General features: G+C 43.7%; 1 protein-coding gene across 1 annotated transcript in view; it reads left to right on the top strand.

The window, feature by feature from the left end:
- The window catches only part of LOC125446366 (uncharacterized), a 281,544-nt gene that overhangs the window by 218,541 nt on the left and 52,617 nt on the right, over window positions 1–10,386 (top strand). The gene's annotated exons all lie outside the window — the stretch shown is intronic.

The following is a 10,386-nucleotide window of genomic DNA, read 5'->3' as shown; positions in this document are numbered from 1 at the left end:
CACCATTTCTATCCAAATAATCATCCAATGTCTTATTGAACCTGCCTCCATCACATTTCCAACAGTACATTCCATACCGAAACTAAAGTTGAAGTTGCTGTGTGGAAAAGTTCTTTTCTCACAGCTCCCATGCTTCATTTGCCCATCACTTTAAATCTACGTCCTCCAGTTCCTGTGTCTTTAACAAGCAGAAATAGCTTCTTTCTATCCAATCTAGCTAGCCTGCTTATGATTTTGAAGTTCCAGAGTGGTGATATAGATCAGGAAAAGGAAGGGTCCCAATAAACGAACCCTGGGGAACTCCACCAGAAACCATAATCCAGTTCAAAAAATATTCATTGACCATATCTCTCTGCTTCCTATCACTCAGCCAATCTTGCATTCACGGTGCGACTGTCCTTTTATGCTATGACCTATCTTTCCTCATGATACAACTGCCTTCTAGAAATCTAGGTATAGCAAACCAACAGCACTAACCCCATTCGTCATTTCTGTTGCCTCATAAACGTCCAGCATTGTAGTTATACATTTCCACTTTAGTAATCTGTGCTGATTTTTCCTACTTAACCCACATTTACCATGTAATTACCAATTGCATCCCAGATAGTTGTCTCTGGAAGTTTCTCCATCACTGAAATAAACTTAGAAGAACATAAAATTGAATCCGTACAGTGTGGAAACAAGCCCTACAGCCCAACAAGTCCACACCAAACCACAGAGCATCCCACCCAGACCCATCCCGTATAAACCAACTAATCTACACATTCCTGAACTCAACAGGCAATTTAGCATGGCCAATCCACCTAGCCTGCACATCTTTGGACTGTGGGAGGAAACCAGAGCAAACCCAGGCAGACACAGGAACAATGTGCAATCTTCACACAGACAGTCACCTGACGGTAGAATTGAACCCGGGTCCCTGGTGCTGTGAGGCCATGCCACCTGAATTGACTGATCTATAATTGCTAGAATTATCCTTACAACTTTTCTTGAACAAAGATGTAATGTTTACAATCCTGCAGCCTTCTGACAACTTCCCTGAGTTTACGGAAAATTGAAAAATGACAGCCAGAGGCTCTGCAATTTCTACTCTCACTTCCTTCAAAATCCTTCGATGCATCTCATCTGGTCCCAGAGTATTGTCAGCTTTGAATGCCAAGACTTCATCCTTATTAATTTTAAACTCTTCTTGTAAAGAGTTTCTTGCTCTGTCACCATGACCTGGGCAACATCCCTCTCCTTTGTAAAAAAAATGCAAATTATTCATTTAATATCACAACAATGCTCCCTGCCTACATGTGAAAATCACATTTTTGGCCTTTGATCTGCCCTACTCCTCCTTCAACCTGCTTTAATCTGCCAATGTGGCACACTGCATCTGCTGTTCCCGTTGTGGCCTCCTCTACATCAGGGAAACCAAGCGGAGGCTTGGGGACTTCTTTGCAGAACACCTCCGCTCAGTTCACAACAAACAACTGCACCTCCCAGTCACGAACCATTTCAACTCCCCCTGCCATTCCACAGACGACATGTTCATTCTGGGTCTCCTGCAGTGCCACAACCTTCAGACCGAAGGTTGCAGGGACAGCAACTCATATTCCGCTTGGGAACCCTGCAGCTCAATGGTATCAATGTGGACTTCACAAGTTTCAAAATCTCCCCTTCCCCTACCGCATCCCAAAACAAGACCAGCTCGTCCCCGGCACCTTAACCTGTCCTTCCTCCCACCTATCCCCTCCTCCCACCTCAAGCCCCACCCCCATCTCCAACCAACTAACCTCATCCTGCCCACCTGACCTGTCCATCCTCCCTGGACTGACCTATCCCCTCCCTAACTCCCCACCTACACCCACCTTTACTGGCTCCATCCCCGCCTCTTTGACCTGTCTGTCTCCTCTTCACCTATCTTCTCCTTTATCCATTTTCTACATGCCTGCCCCTTTCTCCCTATCTATTTTAGAACCCCCTTCCCCTCCCCTATTTCTGAAGAAGGGTCTAGGCCCAAAATATCAGCTTTCCTGCTCCTCTGATGCTGCTTGGCCTGCTGTGTTCATCCAGCTCCACACCTTGTTACCTCAGATTCTCAATCATCTGCAGTTCCTACTATCTTCTCCTTTAACTGTTCTCTGACTGATTATAGACTCGTAGAAGACTGTGATTTCCTTTTATGTTAGCTACTTGCTTCTTTCACAGTACTTCTTTGCTTTTCTTATTTACTCATCTGTATTTCTGCTCACTTTCTAACAGTGAAGTAGCCCTCCAGACTCAGTGCATCTAGAGGTGGGAGGGTACATCACAGCCCATTGACTGGAAGAAGCAATTCAACTGTGACTGAAAGAGAGCAAGAAATGGTGGGATTGTGTGTTGGAGGGAGCAGGATGGAGAGATTAAACGGGAAGGGAAGAGTGAGGGACAATGAGAGCTGGAGGAAGCAAGAGAGGAAATATTAGAGGTACAAGAAAGCGAGAGGAATAGGGTCAAATGCTGATGAAGGAAAGGGAGGATTTGGGTACAGGGAAGCCTCTTTGGGTGACAGAGTGTGTTTGCAGCGTGCAACATTACTCTCTTTTGTTTGGTTAATATAATTTTATCAAAGTTTTGTAGCTGGGTGAGCAATGCTGACTGCCACCCGCACATCTATCACCTGAATTCAGCCACCATCTTCTGGTTAAACGGAGATATGTGACCACATTCAACAGTTGTTTTCTGTGACTGGTGACTGACTGTTCTCTAAAGACCATGGAGTAAAAGTATAAAGGTTTGAAACTCCCAGTTTCAACTATTTCTCCCTCACTGGTGCTGAAGCTCCTGTCCTCTATTTACTCCCTGTTACTATTGGAGAACTAAAGTGTGCTGCTCCTTGGCACAGTGTTCAAATCATTTCTGTTAGACATGAAGCTGTATGTTTGCTATTTCTTTTACAACTGATTTTCTGTTTTGTCGAGAGGTGAGCGGTATTTCTTTCTGACTTGACTGAAAATGAGAAAGATTGTACGAGAACCTTTGTGAATGTGACATTAAGGCCTGAGTCAATCCTGGGGATCACAGAGCTCATTGCATCAATGAAGTACTTTCTGAAGTGTAATCAATGTTGTAACATTCACTTCGTGTCTTGAGCTGAACTGTTTGACTGGAGCTGTGTGTTGGTAGTTGAGTGTGTTTATGGGAAGTATTTCCCTCCTGATTTCCAGGCTGAGTTTTGTTGATGTCTCATTCCTGAATATGAGAAGGTGAGATATCATTATCTGGACAGTGCAGAGTGTCTGAGGATTCTTACTGATTTCCCATTGAGTGGGCTTTGGGAGAACTCCCATCCAGACCACTCCAACTCACCTCACTGTGGAGAAAGATCAGATGCAGAGTGTGTTGTGATCAGCCTATTGTTCACAAAAATTCAACTGACTTTGTAGAAAGAACACAAGTCAAAATTTTAGGGAAGTTAAGAGATACGTTTTATCGCCTGTAATTGCTGGACAGACTGATGTAAGGAATTTTATATGGAAAATTGTCTAGGACCAGCCTCTCAACTGAAGCGATTTCAGTACACACCTTGGTGTGTCAGTTGAAGGAAGAAATCACCAAGAAGCTGCAGGAAACCACAGGCCACTCAGTCTAACCTCAGTGGTGGGAGAACTATTGGAAACAATCCTAAGGGGCAGAATTAATCTGCATTTAGAGGCAGGGATTATCAAGAACAGACAGCATGATTTTGTCTAGGAGATATCAGACCAACCTGATTAAATTTTTTGAAGAGTTGTCCAGGTGTTTAGATGAGAGCAATGCTTTCTTTGATGGCTACTTAGATTTCAGCAAGGCTACTGATAAGTTCCTGTATGGGAGACTGACAGGGAGACTAATAACCCATAGAATCCAAGGAAATTTGGCAAATTTGGCTGAATGACAGGATGGAGAGAATAATGGTTGAAAGATGATTTTCTGACTGGAAGCCTGTGACTACTGGGGTCCTACAGGGTCAGTGGTGGGGCTTTGCTGTTTGTGGTTTATACAGACTTGAATGTAGAACAGGAACATCAATAATGTTGATCAATAAGTTTTCAGATGATGCAAAAATTGATCGGGTGGTAAATAATGAGGAGAATAACAGACTTTAAAAAGAATAGACAGGCTGATCAGTGACAAATGGAATTCAGTACATATAAATGTGAGGTGATGTAATTAGCCAGGACAAACAAGGCAAGGGATACATGATGAATGGTACAATCCTAGGAAGCACCAAGGATCAGAGGGATCTTGGTGTGCATATACACCGGTCTCTCAATGTATCAGGACAGGTAGATAAAGCATTTACAAAGGCATATGGTATACCTGTCTTTATTAGTTGAGGCAGTGGATTTAAGAGCAGGGTGGTTACGCTGGAACTGCATAAGACATTGCTTAGGCCCCAGCTGGACTATTGTGAAGAGTTCTGGAATGCATATTTTCAGACGGAGGTGAAAGCACTGGAGTGGCTGCAAAGATTTACCAGGATGTTCCCTGGGCTGGAGAGTTTCAGTTATGAAGAGAGGTTGAACAGAGTTGGGTGCTTTTCCTTCGAGCACAGGAGACTGGGGACATGACTGAGGTGCATAAAATTACGATGGGTATAAATAGGATGGACAGGAAGAGACATTTCCCCTTGACGGAGAAATCAATGACCAGGCAGCATAGATTTAAAGTAAGGGGCAGAAGGTTTAGAGGGGATGAGAGGAAAGACATTCTCACCCAGAGGCTGGTGGGAATCTGGAACCCAATGCGTGTAAGGGTGGTAGAGGCAGAAAGCCACATAACAATTCAGATGTGCACTTGTAATGCCAAGGCGTACAGGGGTTTGGGCCAAGAGCTGGAAAAATGGGATTAGAGTAGTTAGGTGGTTGGTTTTAACTGGCACAGACTTAATTGGCCAAAGAATCTTTTTCTGTCCTGTGGATCTTGATGACTTCGAGCTGGCAGCAAAAAGATCTGTCTTTTCTGAAAAAAAAACCTGAAAGCTAGACAAGCTGCATGGATCTCTCTGAGTAAAGCACCTTGTGGGAACCTGAGACGGTTCCAGAAATCAGGATCTTTAATTTTCTCTTAAGCTATAAAATCAAATTGACTTTACTTTGAAGTGAAGTCTGACCTAAAGATCTCCTATCTATTCTACAACTTTCAGCATTGCAATCTAAGTTAGTTTCAGTTATTTTTTTAAGAGCCCAGAAGGTTATCTCAAACAATGAACCGAATACATAGTTTCCAAGAAAGCATGTGATGTCAGTTAAGTGCATGGCCAGATCCCTGTGGAGTTAACTGACATACAACTGAGTTTAGGACAGACCGAGAAAAGGTACTCATTTACCTTTTGACATTAGAACAGAAAGTTCATGGCTTCAGCTCTGGAGGAACCAGTCACCCTAACAGTTGGTTGGGTTCTACAGAATCTTCAGATTGTGACAGTGGATAGAAGTTGTTCAGAAGTTATCAGAACTAAAAAAGAGGTTTAAGCCATACAAAATTGAAAACAAAAATGTCAGCAGACTTGGAAAGAAGTCACAAACTGTTTCAGCAGTTCAAGAATCAAATCAAAAAGAGTCAGTTGAGCAAGACTTGAGGAGCCAGAATATCCTGTCTACCACCTGATATTTTGCTATATGTGCACAATTGTATCATATCCTTTGTTGCTGGTCCTCAGCAGGTATCCTTCATCGTCCAGAAACCAGCCTGTAATTCTCGGTGACACACTTATGGTCGGATGCAACCTTGAGGTCGCCAGGACAAAGGAATCATGTGCACTTCTCCAGTTATCTGCATTTACATTCAGGATCTTCTTTTGGGCATCACATTCAGTGAATGGAAGCCCTTCCTGTTGTTGAAGGAAACAGACTCCTGTTTTGATGCTTTCGGTGGAATATGTGTTCCATCAACAGCCCCAATTACATCTGGGAAGATAGCGATCTTGGAAAACGTCAGGGACCTCTCCATCCTTACAGAGGACATTTCAAAGTGAATAAACTCAGAGGTTGGTTGGAAAATGGAAATGGCTGATCATAACCCCAAATGACCTAGTGAATGCAGGCCCTCACAGTGCTGTGGGGAATATTACTGGCTGAAGTCACCCAGAGGCAAAGAAATTCAGTCCTGTCATGACGTTCAGCAGCTCTGATAAGCCAGTGTGACATTTTGAGGCTGTCTTCAGGACACCGTACAACATTTCACAGAGGCATGCGATTGCTTCGCTGCTGAAGTGTAGTTTCCTGACATACATCTCCTCTGACGGCATTTCATAGGTTGTCCTCTGCATGTACACTCTCAGCTGGATACTGATCTTCTTGTTCAGCAGGCTGATAGAGCCATCGTCATACAGAAGGGAAACAGTCCCTTCCTCGTCCAGCGAGTTCATGCTGATCATAACCCCAAACAAATCCAGTCCCATCAGCCTGTTCCCAGCCCCTATGCCTCCAAACCTTTCCCATTCATGTTCTTATCCAAATGTCTTTTAAATGTTGTAATTGTGCCCATATCTACCACTTTCTCAAGAAGTTCATTCCTCAGGCAAACCACCCTCTATGTAAAAAATTTGCCCCTCAAGTCTTTTTTAAATCTCTCTCCTCTTACCCTAAAAATGTGACCCTAGTCTTAAAATCTCCAATCCTGGGGAGAAGACACCTACCATTAATCCAATCCTCTCCACCTCCTACACTCCACTGGGAAAAGTTCCAGTCTATCCAGCCTTTCTTTATAACTCAAATCATATCTAGCAACCTGGTAAATCTTTTCTGAACTCTTCTCCAGCTTAATAATATCCTTGTAAAACAGGGTGACCAGGACTGGACACAGTATTCCTGATAAGGCTGCACCAATGTCCTCTAAAACCTAAGCATCACTTCCAATCTCCTACACATTTCTCTGCCTGTCCTTGTGCCTGCTGTGTGCCCTCAGCTGAAAGAGCACTCTATAATGTGCTAAGCACAATTTCTGATGTGCCAGACGGTGAACATATCTCCTGTTCAGGGTTTGATTCCACAACTGATTCTGGAAAACCTGTTAAAGTGATAGCTCACGTCAGCTTACAGGCAGTTTGCTCATGTGATTTATAACACATTGCACTTCTATACAACATTCTTAAATCAAAATGATATAGTTCACTGCTCCAAGTCTCTTTATCAAATTGAAGAACACTTTATTTTGGAGACAGATTTTGCTAATGAGACTCAAAGTGTAAATACATCCTGCTGAAGTCCTTTTTAAAAGCAATAAACACCTGAATTGCATGAAAAGTTTTGTAAACTAAATGACCTTTCCATTTTTTCCTACACATTCTGTACCGTTGCATGAGTGGAACACATGTTAAACATCAAAAAGCAGTTCCACAAGTTCTCAAATTCAGCTGCTGCCTTTCCTTGCTGGTATTACATTATTGTTGAACCAAACAAAGGAAATCCCTCAGATTATCCTGGTATCATCCTGGTATCATCAACTAAAACATCAGAGAATACCTAGTCGTTTAAAAATCCAACTGGACATCTTCTACACAGGTTTCTGCCTTAGAATTTCCACAGGGTCCCAATGCGCAAGTTTAATCCAAACTGCTGGAAGTTGTCTCTCCAAGTTTGCAGATAACACAACGTATATGGTAACATCAAATTACAAACAATCACAGTGATAGATAGGTATAAAGATCAGAAAAATCATAAACAGGGATAGAAATTAGTCCAGAAGTCCAATGGAACACTGCCCTTTATAGATAGGAAAAGAATGCTGGGGTGGAATAAGCAAAGAATGGTAGATGCTGGAGATGTGAAATTAATCCCCAGTTTGATTAAGTCTGGAATACTGGGAGCAATTCTGGAAGCCTCACCACAGGAAGGACGTAATGACTTGGTGGGAGGGCAGTGTAAATTTACCAGAATGGTCCCTGGACTGTGTAGGTTACAATATGAGGAGAGATTAAACAAACTAGAATTATATTTCCCGAAGTTTAGAAGGTTAAGGGTTAATTTTAGTTAAGGTGAAGAGATCAGATGAATGGAGATAAACTTGTTTTTACTGGATAGGGAGTCTGCGACAAGGGCATCATTTAAAAATTAGTGTGAAATTTTTCAGGACTGAAGTAAGGAAACACTTTCCCATGCATAGGATAGGAGAAGATTGGAATTCACTTCCACAAACTACAATCAGTGCTAAATCTATTGTTAGTATCTGCCCAGGTTTTCCAACTCGATTTACTGGACAAGAGCCATCTATGGTGAATTGGGGGGCATGAATCCAGGAATACAGAGCCATCAGCACAGTGGATTGGGGGGTTCCCACACCCTCTTTTACAGCAGGAAATTTGCTGTTTTCTGTCATGTACACATACTGCAGCCACTTTTGACAGCTGCTGAACAGCTGCTGTGGACTGTGTGGCTGGTGGGTGAGGAGTAGATGGGTAAGGGCGAGGGTGCAGGTGAGTGAGACAGTAGGTGGGTAAGGAGGGAAGGTGCAGTGGCATGTGGGTGAAGGGAGCAATAAGGCACTGGGGAATAATGTGCCAGTGGGTGATGGGCTGGGATGTCATGGCACTGTATGGCTGCCTAGGGTGGGTCACAGAGTCTGGCAGGTTGTGAGGACATCATGGGTGATGGGTGACAGTGGGCAGAATGTTAGCAACAGATAATGTAGGGAGTAGTGAGATGGTATGGATAGGGAGAAGAGTGCCAGTTAGCAGGGGAGTCAGTCAACCTGAGCTGTCAGTCTGAGCAGGGGTGTCAGACTGTGGGAATGTTATTCACGAATGGTCTTCAATCAGTAAGGAGTACCAGACAGGGTAGATATTGTTGGTGGAGGTATTGGTTGGTGTTTTGGTCAGGGAGTGTTGGCCATGTTTGAGAGCATGTCGGTTGGGGTGGAGGTGCTGGTCAGAAAGGTTTTGGTCAGGCTGGTTTGGTCGGAATGCTGACAGTTGCAGATCCCGGATGTTGGTCAGTGGGATGAGTCATCTAGTTGGGGAACCGTTGGTCAAAAGGGTTGTTTTTCAAAGAGTTAACACAGGGGTGATGTGAAAGGGTCAACTGGATGATCAGTTTCACAGGAGTTTGACCAGGTTTCCAATCCCCTCACATTTCTGGGTAATTACTGACCCTCCAAAATCTCCCTCTCTAGCTCAGATTTGGGAAATCTATTGAACCATTCCAGATGCTCAGTAATTTCCAAAGTGGCACAGAAATTTCCGAGGCCTCAATGCTGAATTCCATAACTTCAGGAACTGACCACATTATGTCTTTTCTCCATTCTTCTTACAGCGTCTAACATACACTACCCTACAGCCTTTAATTGTTTGTGTCTTGTTTACTTTCCTCTCATTCTCCCATTCTCTCCCCTTCACAATTTACATGACATCCATTTTAATTAGCCAGCATTAACAACTTACTCCTCCTCTGCAACAGTCACAAACATTACAACATCTTTCAGTTTTGAAGAACTCATGCCAGATTTGATCTATTAATTCTCTTTCTCTCTCTACAAATGCTGAGTTTCTCCAGTGTTCTGCGCTTGTTAACTTTCTACTGAGCGCCCCAAATTCTGTTTACAGGAATGCATCCCCTTTACGAGCTCAGGCATTGATTCCAACTATCACTGGCTGTTCAGTCACTCCCAGGTGAAAGTCCTGTAATCACTCGGTGATATCCTTTACTCTGGCACCAGCTTGGTGACACATCCTGGAGCCATATCTGCACTCAGAGAAATGCTAGTCTGTTCCTCTAAATAATGAATCACCAATCACTATCGTTCCTGATATTCTCTCCCTCGCCTCCTGTACAGTCAGGCCACTTGTGGTGCCGGAAGCCTCTGACTGCAGGAAACAGTGCCCTCCTCAGCTTCCAGAAGGGAAAACCAATTCGTGAGTTGGACCTCTGAGGAATCCTCCACAATCTTGCCGTTCCTCCTAGACTGTGTGACAGTTGCCATTCCCTTCCTGCCACCAAGCCCTTAAGCTATTGTGTGACTACCCCTCTGAACTTGCTACCTATGTGACTGACTCCTATTCCTGTCTGCAACCTCACAACAATCAGCTCTCCCTTGTTAATTCTGTTCTGACAGGGCAACATTCCCTCTGAGAAATGTCCACAGGATAATAATCAGCTCCGACACACACACACACACACACACACACACACACACACACAGAACCCAACAACAGGAAATTACAATCCTAAGACACCCTGCATCTCCAGGGAGACCATCTGTGAGGATACAAAATTGAGGAAGATTCTGACTCTGAGATTCAAAGGTGCAGTGATGCTGTGAATAGAGTGGGTGGTAGTGGTGAAGGAGGTGGGTTGAGCAGGTAGAAGTGGGAGAGCTGTGCAGGGGACAGCAGACGCAAAGGTTGTGTGACAGTAGGGGGAACCACCCAATTTCCAGCCTAGT

Source organism: Stegostoma tigrinum, chromosome 34 (assembly GCF_030684315.1).
Source record: "Stegostoma tigrinum isolate sSteTig4 chromosome 34, sSteTig4.hap1, whole genome shotgun sequence".
In the NCBI taxonomy this organism is placed as follows: domain Eukaryota; kingdom Metazoa; phylum Chordata; class Chondrichthyes; order Orectolobiformes; family Stegostomatidae; genus Stegostoma; species Stegostoma tigrinum.
The sequence above is the reverse complement of the archived record's forward strand: the minus strand, read 5'-3'. Positions and strand labels throughout refer to the sequence as shown.